This window comes from Hylaeus volcanicus, chromosome 5 (assembly GCF_026283585.1).
Source record: "Hylaeus volcanicus isolate JK05 chromosome 5, UHH_iyHylVolc1.0_haploid, whole genome shotgun sequence".
NCBI lineage: Eukaryota > Metazoa > Arthropoda > Insecta > Hymenoptera > Colletidae > Hylaeus > Hylaeus volcanicus.
The window spans coordinates 19,489,222-19,502,424 of NC_071980.1; the positions used below are offsets into that span (position 1 = coordinate 19,489,222).

The following is a 13,203-nucleotide window of genomic DNA, read 5'->3' on the forward strand; positions in this document are numbered from 1 at the left end:
GAACAAATATAATCTGGTTATAAGTCTCAGTTTCCTTGTTAAACTCTTTTAATTCGATTTTTGTTATTTAAAAATGCAGGTAGTCTCAATACTATCTACATTTTTTCATTGGAATTTTTAACTCACTTTTAATTTGAAGTAAAAATTCGTGTGGCTCGTGTGAGATTCAAAAAGCATGATTGGCTCAAATACGTGAATTTTAGTACAGAGAAGTGTATTTTTTAACTATATACGATGATACATATTGGCTCAATTCTACTAACAAAATTCATTTAAATCACCACATTTCAGATGATGAATTCTGGTTCATAAAACCAGTATGATTTCTATTGTTTATAATCTATGACATGTCTCATAGTAAGACTATAATTTCAAATGCTCTTAGCTGCATCATCTTATTTATAATCACCTACATATATTACTGCAATAGAATTCACTATTCACGAAGGACTACCGTCTCTCTTTCGTTAAGCGTTTATCCTCGTGAAAAATTGTAAGACTCCTCGACGAGAAAGGTTCGCAAAGTTAAGAATCAAGGGATGAATACCCGCGACGATAAAGGAGACGCCCTGTCTCCTTGGGAGGGTAGCACCGATACCTTAATTACGAGAGAAGGGAAAGTTAGAATCGAGATTCGCGTAATGAGCTTTCCAGTGAAATATCAGACGACGTGTAATTAGGTCATCAACTCGTCGGAGAATCGATAGCCGCTTCATCGGGTTTCTTCTTGGCGTTATCTGTCGTAACGTCCGTTAATATGCTTATCGGTTTATCCCAAGAGGATTCACGGGACGGTTTAACGCTACCCTGTACGTAACGCGTCGCTCTGTGGATGATTAAATACTGTTCCATCGGTTATTGGAACGGTGCATCGACGGATATTGCCTGATTATCGTCCTGCATGACATTTCACTGATTTCGGCGAGTTACGTCATACGAAATAGAATTGTGCCAAGCGTTCAATCATAAACGTTCGTATGTTCCTAATACACCGTATCATTTTCTCGAAGGATCGACGAAAACAGTAGAGATTGATTTACTTACATACAGATTAATGTGTCGTGAGTAAAGTAATTAAGTTTCACGATGATAAACGATACACGTATAAACTTGATATTGCAGATATGCATTTAACGAGTTGGAAAAAGGTTGAAGAGAAATCAAATTATGTTGATTTTATTCGCTAATATAAATAAACATGAACTTTATTTTATCGCTCTTCTAGAATTTACAACTCGAATATCTGAAAGGGATCAAGTAACATTAGAATTGATGTACTTGAAAAAAACCATACCTTCAAAGAACCACCCAAACTATGATTAGAAGTGTTCATATTAACTTATTTAATCAGTATTGAACAATCTCCTCCGAAGACCTTCATTCTCAATCGTCACTTTTTAATGTATGTAAACAAGGATTAAGTGCTTGATTTCTAAATAATTAAATATGACGACCACCGTTGAGTTTACGTTTAACATAGTCTGGGCGACGTTTAGGAGTTGGGTGTTGCGAATGCCGTGTAAAGCCACGGGAAACCAAATAGAAGGAGAGCAAGAAAAAGGAGGACGATCATTTTGGCTCGGCACGCTGACACGAGGGGTACATAAATGCGACTAGACGGCCAGAACGATCCCAATATGTCAGTCCCACTTTTCCCGAGATAAACTCGAGAAACGTGTACGGAATGCATCCGCGTGTAGCGTTGCGCTTTCGATCATTCGCTCCTGCGTCGAGATTGTAAAAGTTCACTGATGAGATTATCGATCGCCGGAATTATTACCGTTCCTGAGCTCACCGACACAGAAAATTTACCACTCGCCGCCGTGTACATTTTCCAACCGTTTCTCATCGTTTCTCGCGATATTAGTAACTTTCGCAACAGTTTACGCGCGAGCGTGACACGCGGCCATTTTACATTTCGCGAAATTTACCGAATGAAATACGCGTCGAAGCTACGCCAAGGAATTCCCTCCCTTGGGAAAACGATTATTTAGAGAATTTCATGCGATTTCGTTAAAGTTGGATTGTATTCTGTCAGACTTTGAAACGTGTCTTTACCTCGTAGGTAAACTGTGTTCGAATTATGGAAATTTAACATTAGTCTAGTGACTTAAAGTATTCATTTTAAGCTTGAAAAATTTGGAATTAACGTGGCTTGCCTCCGGCAAGGAAGTACCCAAACTTGAGGACCCGAATAAAACATAGTAGAGACGAAGACCGCGAGCAAAGTAACGTAATCTGATCAAAATTAGAGGTGATCTCGATCGCTAGACGTTGATACTATAATAAAGTCCTTAAAACTAAATACATAAATTACACAATAATAATATAATGTTTAACAAAATTCAAGCAAACGGTGCAAAATCAATCAGGTTTCCCATGTTTCTCATACTAAATTTTTCCAAAAAATTCTGTGATACTCTATTTTTTAATAAAAGACAAATGATATGGAATAATTAGCATATCCGACTTAATTATTGTTAATGATTACAAATAAATGTGTATTGGATTGTCCATCGTGACTACGCTGCCTGGGGTATTTTCTTATTAAAATCTTGAACCCTCTGTCGGAAATTCCTCCATTACAATATATTCAGACCTTTTCATTCTAATAACTGCCATCCAGTTTGCTACAAAACAACCGTAAGCAGATACAGATTGCATCGAACAAGTGCCTGACCTTTCGTCCACCCTCGTTCCGTCGATGAGCAAGAGGAGGATCGATGAATTAATTTGAGAGAGTATAATTCCCGATTAAAGCAACTGGCTGCAGGATCAGAGGTTGGGACGGCGCGGACATATTTGCTGGCAACGAAATTGCAAACGAGCCTTAAAACGAACCAGACGGGACGGATCATCCAGACGGTTTAATTCAAAACTTCGATTTCGGCTTTGGTTCCGGCGTTGAAGTGGATGACGCGACTGGACCGTCCATTCTATCGAATTCTCGAATACGTGACGAGGCGTGCCCAACAAAATTGCCATGCCTGTACCAAACCAGGAACGGTTACCATTCTGAATGTTTGTACGAAGGCACAGGACAGGAACATTTAACCTTCCACCGGAGGAATTTTATTTTAACCTTTGAAAAGGAGATTGTTACTTTTATTAAAGAAAAATTAGTTAACAGTAAAAAACTACCGAGGTCAATGCACGCATTCATGGATCTTTGGAATTATAGGACAGAGAAGCAAATTAATTTGTGAAGTGATTCTCTGTTACAGTCATTGTCAATAATTGAGTGACTTTAGAAAATAATTATGAACTATATGGATTAAATTAAGCGGCTTGGTAGTTCAAATGTTGATGGTTCATCTTCAGGAACATAAATATACGTGATAGGCTATCCCAGGATCGCCATCAGAATTGAAGGCACTTTTGCGCGTTAATAAGCACAAAGATAGATTTTAATTAAAAATGAAATTAAATCTATTTATCAATTCCTTTAAAGACCATTTTCCTATTATCAACATTACATAAACTCTGAAGACCTACAACGTAACGTTGGAGAGCGTTGAAAAAATGCCTATAAAGGCTACTACTATCACGAAGTTTTCCTCGATAACGGTCATTCTACATTTATATCGTTATTTAATCATCAGACGTGGAGTTAACAGCGGGTTGCATTTCGTTGGAAAAAGTTGAAGAACGGTCCACGCTGGGAAACGTGGATAAAGGCGGCTAAAGTAAATTCGGACGAATAGGGGCGACGTGTGTAGGTATAAATCTCGCGCGCGCACAAGAGGATTGCATGCACAGAAATACGAAGTGCGACACGGGCGCAGGATGAACGGTCGCGGTCTCCACGCGAAAGCTGCAATTCGAACGAGCTTCGGATTAATCCCGCGTGGAAGCTGCATCCGATCTCACATCGAAATGCACTCGTGGACTCGGCAAAGTGGTTACGACGGATCGTTGTGGCCGAGGAGAAACGCTACGGGTGGACAATAGAGTCTACTACACGGTATACATATAAGTTGAGGGAAACTCGAGTGTGGCTTTTTCAAAATAGCGCAGTCGCACGGTAATTAAAAAAGTTCTGAAATTTTAATATAATTGTTTTTTTTTCCACGGGTTGGAGGAATAATAAATTTGAAAATTTGTGTTAGGTAAGGTGGATGTGTAGCTGACTCGACCTGTACGCGGTGCATAGTTTCTGTTCACTCTATTTATGACCATAATTTAAAATTAAGTTAAATGTATTAACTTATATTTAGGGATTCGGATGTTTTCGGATAGTATGTGAGTCGCTAAGTAAATTACTTAAAAGGTACTTGTAATCAGTAAGGAACTTTTTGCGAATTCTAGTTCCTCTTTATATCGTGTTAGTGCAATAGTAAATATGCCTAGAGCTAGATTTATATTGTGGAAGAAAAATCACAGATGGCAAGGAGCAATCAAAATTTAAAGCTAGGTAAGAGCCATGTATATCACCAGTTTTTAATAACATTTAAAAGAAGTAAAAATAATAGAGATATTTGTACAATAATATGAGTATTCTAATACAGTGCAGAAACGACGTTTAGATTGTTTCTAACGTGTACATTAGTTCTAACCCTAATCACAATCTGAAAGTCCTTTTCTAATCGATTAAGAATTTTAACGCCTGGACTAAATAATTCGAAGCATTATGGTAATTCGGTAGATTTTAGTTGACGTGAGTTTCAATTGAGAGGATGAAGTTAATTGGTGTTAAGATAATGAACGATCGATCGCACCTGTCAAGACCAGCAGAAGTAGATTTTATCACGAAATGTTTAGGCGAGTTCTTCGAAATCTGGCCACGATAATTAACTATCACATTCTACATGGCATTCCGCTCGTTCTGGTCTCGAGCGCCTAATCGTAAATTCTGAGCAGATTCTTTCGGAATTCGCATAATAGCACATGTAACCGGAAACTCGAGGCTCCGTCGAGTTAAAAATAATTTCATTTCGAGCGTGCGGCTTTAGCGTATAACGCAGTGGCTCTTCAGTTTTTCAATCTCACCGCAGGGATTTTTAATATCACAATACGTTAAGTTTAGAATAGAAAATCCGGTACAGGTTTTAATTACGTATAATTATAATAATATCATAATAACATGGCACGATTTTACTATTTGAGAAATAGATATTTTGGTAGTTTTCCACGAACCATTTCGATATATTTTTTACGTCCTTTTCAGAAATGATTAACATTCAAAAATTAGAAAAGTTACGAGTTAATCGAATATTCACAGGTATTCTACATGTGCATGCATTATGTTTCTTGTCTCGCGGTTTTTTTTTTATATTTTATTTGCGCCAGTAATAATCCAACATTAATAGCTACTGGTATATGTATATTGTATTTCTGTCTCCGTGTTTTTTTATACTTTATTTGTGCCAGTAATAATCCAACATTAATAGCTGCTTGAACATGTATATTGCTCTTCTGTCCTTGTGTTTTTCTTTTATATTTTATTTACGTCAGTAATAATCCTGTATTAATTGGTACTCGTGCATGTATATTGCATTTCTGTCTTTGCTCTTTGCATAATCTGGTTTTACATTTGCTGTCAATTTATAATATACATATTTTTATAAAAGATACAAATTCAAAGCAGCTAAAGTCGCTGTTTTGTTCTTGCCTGAATTTTGTATTATTATATTTCCACTATTATTGGTACCAATAGAGTGGCGTATGTATTTTGTAATCTAAACAGCAGGGCGTCAAAATGTCTCAATTAAACAATTCCTTAGTTCTATCTTAATAGGCTATCGACTCCTTTTTCTAAATCGATGAAATAAATATTTAACGAATCGTTGGATCTATCGTTAACCTCTCGAGGAATATTGGCACATATGTATACGTTTGCTTCTATAACCGTTATCTACTATCACAATACTTCTTGAAATTGTAAAATATACAATATTAAAATCGATTTGCAGATACAAATTGCTTTGATTTGTGTGTATTCGAGTAAAGCAAAAGAAAATCCATTAACAATTCGTCCCTCAAGAGGTTAAACATCAGCAGTACACGTATCAGCTCAAATGTGAGGTGTTTCGGGCTCCAGAGAGAAATCTGGAAAACTCAGTGAGCGACGGTTGTCCTGTGAAACGGGTGAGAAGGCATTGTGGCACGTGGACAACCGCGTTCTCTGCCCGTGTGCAACACGAAATTGCATTTTATGCAATCAGAGTGGACGCGCGCGGAAAAGGTCGCGACGAAAAGTTCCAGACTACGCTTCCGTCGCCTTTGTTTGGCTCGCCTCGAGCGAATGGGATTTACCCCGGGGGACTTCCGAGTCAGGGATCGAGGGAGGGCTTTCGACGAATACGCGAGTGCCGCGACACGAATTCGACGCCGTCTGTGACACCACCGCGACGCTGTTAATGCGAACTTGACTAGAAACAGAAGGTTTTTATCTCGTTTCAAATTGTTGACGCGCAACGATAGGGATCGTGCGTTCATCTTTCTCGATCCTGAACATTCATAAAAAAATATTCTTCGTGCGATTCCAGATATTTGAGGTCCAATAAACGTTATCGGATTAAAGAATTATATATACAGTCAGTCCTATAAATATTCTCTGTATTTGTTGAAGAAATTTGTTTAAATTAAATGATAGGTTCTATTTAAGTATACAAACGTGTAAAGTCTATTTTTGTACATGTTTATAATGAAACATTTATTTGGGTACATCGAACCTGTCATTTAATTTAGACAGATTTCTTCCTAAGATGAAGTATTCTATCACGAATACTTCTGTGATAGACCGTACGTGGGTTTTAATCATTGCAATGGCGAACATCGAATGTTGATATTTATTGACTTATTCTACAATAACATTTTTTTTTAAAGAGTAAATACACCCATTACTGATTGCGAATTCAAGTTTCATCTAGAGAATAATAGAGATTTTCTGTATGAAACACGACAAATATATTCACTATATAATTGTTCCTAGTATTTTTCCATGGACGTAGTTAATTGACACGAAATTCATTTGAATAAATTCTGAATTTATTGAATTTAGGAGTTCGATATTTCATGAAAGTGAGAATAAATAATACTTTAGGCATTTTCACAAGTATCGGCATATCTGCAAATTATTCAACGATGTACTCAAGTCCTCCATAGTATTGGGTTGTCTGGAAAGTCTATGTCGATTTTTGATAGGTGGTATAGGTCTGAATATATCGGAATGGTTGAAAATAAATAACATGTATACGTCTTTTAAAAGGTAGGAAGATTGTGGAACAAAATGGTAACTATGTAATTCAATAAATATAAATATATGTAATATATTAAAATTCAAATGTGGCTTTGAATTTTTCTCAAAAATTGGCACGAACTTTCTGGACAATCTAATACCATAGCATTCATAAAAGGAATACTTTCACGTTATAACTATCATACTTATTCTCGCAATCGTTCTTCTACATACTACTGGAGAATTCGAGGCTAAAGTTTCATTAGTTACACGGTAGATCCTGGACGTATATCACTCTCCAAGGAACATCCTTTCTTCCATTTCGCGGGGAACTGTTGTACAGAATGTATCATACTTTGCGGAAACATGAATGGATGGGGAGATCTCGATACGGTGGTCGTTAGAGATCTCGAAAAGGAACGTGCACTCGGTTACGAACGGATTACCGTTCGCCCCGCGAACGTCAACTTCAATTTCAATTTTCATTTTCGTTACATCGGGGTTCTCGCCGGTTACTATCCCATCTCGCCGCCGCGAATTTATTTTCTGAACCGTCGCGATCCGCGAACATGAAATCCTATGTAGCGGATCGTGCAGAGATATTTATGTAATTTCAGTTTTAAGATTGAAAATATCTTTATTTTCAAACAGCCGAAATTCATGTCCATGTTGTATATGGTGAAAAATACTGTGAGGCGATGAAATGGGTGGGTAGTAACGGAATACATATGTTCCGTCACACAGATTGAAAATAACAGCAAATAAACATTAATAACAATTACGGTTCAGAATAAGTATTTATTCGAGACATTAATCGTGAGAAATTTAAATATTAATATCTTACAGTAGTTAAATTAATTATTTACAATACTTATTTAAACACTGATGGGGAATACGATTATGTGTGGTATTAATGTTTCGTAAATTCTTTTGTGGATGGATCCAACGAGCCCTCGAATCGACATGTCACGACATGTCCCGCGGTTATTGTTCGCCCTTCCCCTTCACTACTTCGAGAGGCACAAACAATCTACGACGACGACCGCGCCCAAGCAGGTATGCGAGGTGCGAGAGCTCATTCGTCGTTGATCCTTCGTTCGATATGGATCTCGCGATCGCGCGTCCGCGTCTCGCGTCCCTCCTACTTGTAGTTTCCCTTAGTATCTTAGTTTAGTCTGGTTAGTTTTAAGGTTGCGTGTACGAGTGTCTCCTCTGCCAAATAATTATTAATCAACTTGTTTTGTTTGTTCGTAAGTCCATATTGGGCTCGTAACATCGTGCTCCACTTCGGTCACTATTGCTTCATGTGATAAGTGTAGTGACCAACAATGTGACTGGCCGAGATCGGTTGCCGTCCTCTAGTGGGTCTGATTTGAGAGAGGGTCAATCGACGCCTCCGAGGAATCTTCTAGTCTCTGTACGCGTCAGGCGAAGTCCAGGTTCCCGGCGCAGCGCAGCTCAAAAGAGCCGTCAGACAGATGCAAGTCGTGTCCTGGACTCCTGACGTTATGCAGAGAGTAGAACTCCGTTTCGGGACTCTACGACCGTCAGACATACCTGGTGTCGCCAGGGCAGGGCAACCCGACGCGGTGCTACATACGTCGTACACTGTAAGGTTGGATCTGGGCCCTCGGCAGCAGGTATGCAGGGAGTAGAGTACTGGCGGAGACGTTGATCGTCTTTCTCTCGAATCAGACCCACCAGAGGAAATGGGACTGACTCTGTAAGTCCAGTTACGTGGTCGCGTTGTGTCGCGATTTCCATTTAGCTTCCATTTAGTTCAAATAATTATTTGACAGAATCAGACTTAAACTTTGGAAATCAAAGGGACTTTGTTTTCTTTGATTTTCATCGTTTCGTACTTAGCATTAAGCTCGTTGACTCTATGTAGAGTAAGCATCTATATGTGTAATGTGTATACTCTATGTAGAGGGAGATCGAATGAACTTTGATTCCTTCTATCTCCGGGACTCTAGTCGCAGCAACCTCCGCGTGGTGAGACCTGGTAATCGATATTATTTGTGACGAACAATCCTTCATGCGAATAATAACGAGAACTAATGGCTGCGAACTTGTAATAAGATCTTTAGATATAAAAAGTGCAAAAGTGTAAAGTGTAAAGAGTAAAGTGAAATTAGATTTAGATTAGCAGGAACAACATCAAGGAGCCGTAGCTGGTATTAGTGGTCTGTAGTGGGGATGGTTTCTGTGGATTTGTCGTTATAAAAGTTTGTGCGTATAAGATTTTACTGTAGTAACAAAAAAATGTTCCGTTACAATTGGGTCTTAGTGCGTCATGAAGCAATGAATGAGTTTTCTGATAATAAAAAGATGTCCTGTCGCGGAAAATCATTAAGTATGGTACAGCAGGTGGCGGTTCGCGATCAGTTAGTTCAGTTAATTAGTTAGATTTTCAATCCTTCCAACTCTTGCGTGTGCACGAAGTCCGTAAATTTTTGTTTTAATAAAGAAAGTGGAATAGTTAATATCTTACAGTATTAGTTTCAGTCTGAACATTATTTTTATACATAACTATACTGAAGAGGGTTGAAATAGCATTACAAATGCGGAACTATGTTCAGGTTTGAATAATTGTTTGAAATATGGAGAATGCTCGAGGGCTGATGGAAAATAACCTCAAATTCGTTGAAAATTCAAGCGACGTCATTAGTAAACTCGCAACCATTTATATTTTCGTACTTTACATGCTTACACACAAGTGACATTGAAGTAATTTGTGACAATTTTTCATCCTCGAATTGGGCACTGGAGTAGAGTAAAAAATTGTAGCAACACAGATACACAGTAGAGGAAACATTTTTCTTCTTGAAAAACTCTCGGTTACTTCTCGAGGAGAACACGTGGTAGATTATTTTTCCGAAGGCCTCAAAATTCACGGAACCTTGAAGGGGACTAGTCTTCCAATAAAATAGCGTCGAAATAGTTGGTTCCCGTTCGCTTCTTATACTTCTCACCGATCCCATTTTCAATGGAGCATTATCCCTCGATCGAAACGAAGAAAGTTCGATATTGCAAGGTATCTATTCCTTCGGAGGCAGGAAAAAGGATCTCTCCGAAAGCAATACTTCTTTCGAAGAAAACGAAATAATGCTGCGGAGCCGTGTTCTCGATCCGAAGGAGCATGGAGGTTCGAAAAAGCACGCGATTGAAAGGTTATTGTGGCTCTATTGGATTTATAAGAACTCTCCAGTAGCTAGGATCGCGATCCCTCTGGGGATAATTCAACCGAATTGACGTCACAATTAACCCTTCGGTACTCTGGTTAAAAATTGTTACGTGACTGTTCCTGTGCGTTTGTCTACTCCCAAGCGTACCTACAGGCTTAAACGTAATATCGTCATGATAAAGCGGTGAGGTGATTTGCAATTGATGCAAACCGAAGAGAATAATTTGGATCGTCTAGTCGGTCGTTTCAATTTCCGCGTTGCCGGGTGAATACACGCTGGCGATGTAAACGAATAAACGCAGTCACTTGGGACGATAATTGAACATTTAATTAATCACGCCGAGGTGGGTGCACGGACCATCGGATCCCGAAACAATCGGCTTTGTTTGGCTAATTACGAAAAACGCGGGTTATTTGTCGGGCGGATAAATAACGGGGTAATGTTGTTTCGATTTCGGTCGAACGGCTTGCAAATTCGTCCTGATAGATTGTTTGCGGATTAAATGGGTCTTATACAAACGCCGAATTCGCGTCGTTTTCTGTTTCCTCGTAGCAATTGAATTCCTTCTTCAAGTCAACGCCTCTTACGCAGGGTTCACTGTATATAAAAAAGAAGACTTATAATAAATTTTATGAAATTTTTAACACAGATAGAGTATTAAAAATACTTGACTGATCTTCAAAGGATGAAGAATCTTGTCAAAATGTTAGATAAACAGAGACATCTATAATAAAATTTCATAATCTACTTAATAATATTTCATGAAAATTAGTGACTATAGAATACAGGGCGACCTAAACGAATGGAATGGACCTGGGTAAGTTTCGTTTAGGTATCTCGAGTATTCGGGTGCAGTCGATAGTCCCAGGAGCGCTCGTAGCCCCGAAACATGCTGTATTTGAAAACGATTAGCATAGTATCGTCACAATAAGCTGCGAATCGGGGGCAAATTCGCGACCGTATCGGGGACGAATTTCCAGAGATTGGAATCGATGTCTTCTTAATAACGGTGCACCGACGGAGCAAACCCGTCGTTGATTCATGCAACGACAATACTGAAACGAATCGATACGGCGACCTACATCCTCCCATTTTCGATGATTATTCCTTGTTGAATACGCGATCTCCTACCCCACTAAAAATCGTAATTCTTCCTTCACTCGTTTTCCCTTACGTAATCAAAATATCATGGATTAGTATTTTCTTTAAACATTCAATGTTATCATTATACGTTCAACTTGCATACATGTATAGTGTAGATATGTTGTTGTTTAATCCATTCACTGCCAGGGAAATTTGAAGCACGTTTTTCAATTAAATACAAAAATTTTCGACATAGAATTGAATCGAATAATGTATAAAACAATTGTATATAATTCATATACTGCATATAAGAAATATAAACAGTAATGTTTAAAAATAGTTATTTGACCAGTGGTGGTAGGTTTAGTGTTAACGATAGTTGTCCTGATACTTGTTGAACCTTAGTATTTATTACAATATTTAGCTTCATTTTTATATATTTCATTGCGTTCCATATTACGTAAATGAGAGGGTAATTATTGAAGGAAATTGGAACAGAAAGATTTTGTATCAATCCCGTGAGTGATAGTCATACAATTGTATTTTCAATACTTATGGCCTACACTATGGCGTTATAGCATCATAATTAATCTTCAATCTAACCAAAAGATAAGCCTGAAGACGTTTGTTTTACTGTTCTACGCATCGAATATGCTTCTTGACGGTTTTCATCGATTTCGTGCAACCGATTTCTCGATATCGTTCGAGAGGTAGCCACTTTTCCGCGGAATAAGAGCGTGGCAGGTGCTTTAACCCGGGTTGGGCGGTAAATTTCCTGGATTTTATCGGCGAAAATTTAGAGACACCATAAAACCGCGAGTCGAACGAAGACGCATGCTTATGTGTATGGATATTTCCGGACATTCTCCGTTCAGGTAAAAGATGCGAGTGCCGTCACTGTCGTTAGCTGAAGATTTTACGACGGCGTAAAGCGCACAAAAACTGTATGATCCGTTTTAATAACCGCATGCCCCGACACTCTTAAAATAAACGTGCGAGTTAATGGTAGAAAAAGATTTCGAGTCTTTGGACGCGACGCGATTCAGGGAATAAAAATAAGCATCGTGCTATAGATGGCCTCCTTATTTTTGGAGTGTTCGTGAAATTCGATATACAAAGCAATTGGAGTATTTTTGTCCTACACTATATTTGATCTTAAATGTAACATGAAGGGGGCTTCGTGAATTATCGTACCCGTTATGATATTCGCAATTTTTAGAAATTTTTCCGTCGTTGTTTCATGCTGCTAATCACGAGTAAGATTTTTGTGTAGATAAGGTTTTCTTAATTTAGGTAAATATTTTTCTGCCAATATTCTATACTTCCTTCTTCGTTTAACTACCGAAATTTCACGATTAATTATGTATTTACAAACCAGTGATCGTGTTTTGCCAATTTAAATTCTTTAATTTATTTGTTTAGTTTAATTTTCTAATTTATGATACAGAGGACTTAGAGGTCCTCTGCATCCATGGGATTACCAACACCTAAAATGAAGACGTCTACGGTAAAGTTTTGCCACGCTACTTGGGACAATTAATTATAGCAAATTAGGGCTCAGCAAAGAGCTTATCGAAACTCCATAATTCAAACTCTTGTAACATTCGGCGCTCTGAAATTTCCAATAATATTTTAGACTTACGCAACCTTGATACATATCGTCGTATTTCGATTATGCTCATTGTCGCTATAATACCATACGTAATTTATTCTTAATTAATAGCAAAGAAAAAAAGGTAGTATAATGAAAAC

General features: G+C 38.1%; 1 protein-coding gene across 4 annotated transcripts in view; it reads right to left on the minus strand.

Annotated features, from left to right (window-relative positions):
* LOC128876184 (polypeptide N-acetylgalactosaminyltransferase 2) overlaps positions 1-13,203 on the minus strand; it is a 284,435-nt gene that overhangs the window by 12,777 nt on the left and 258,455 nt on the right. The window lies entirely within an intron of this gene.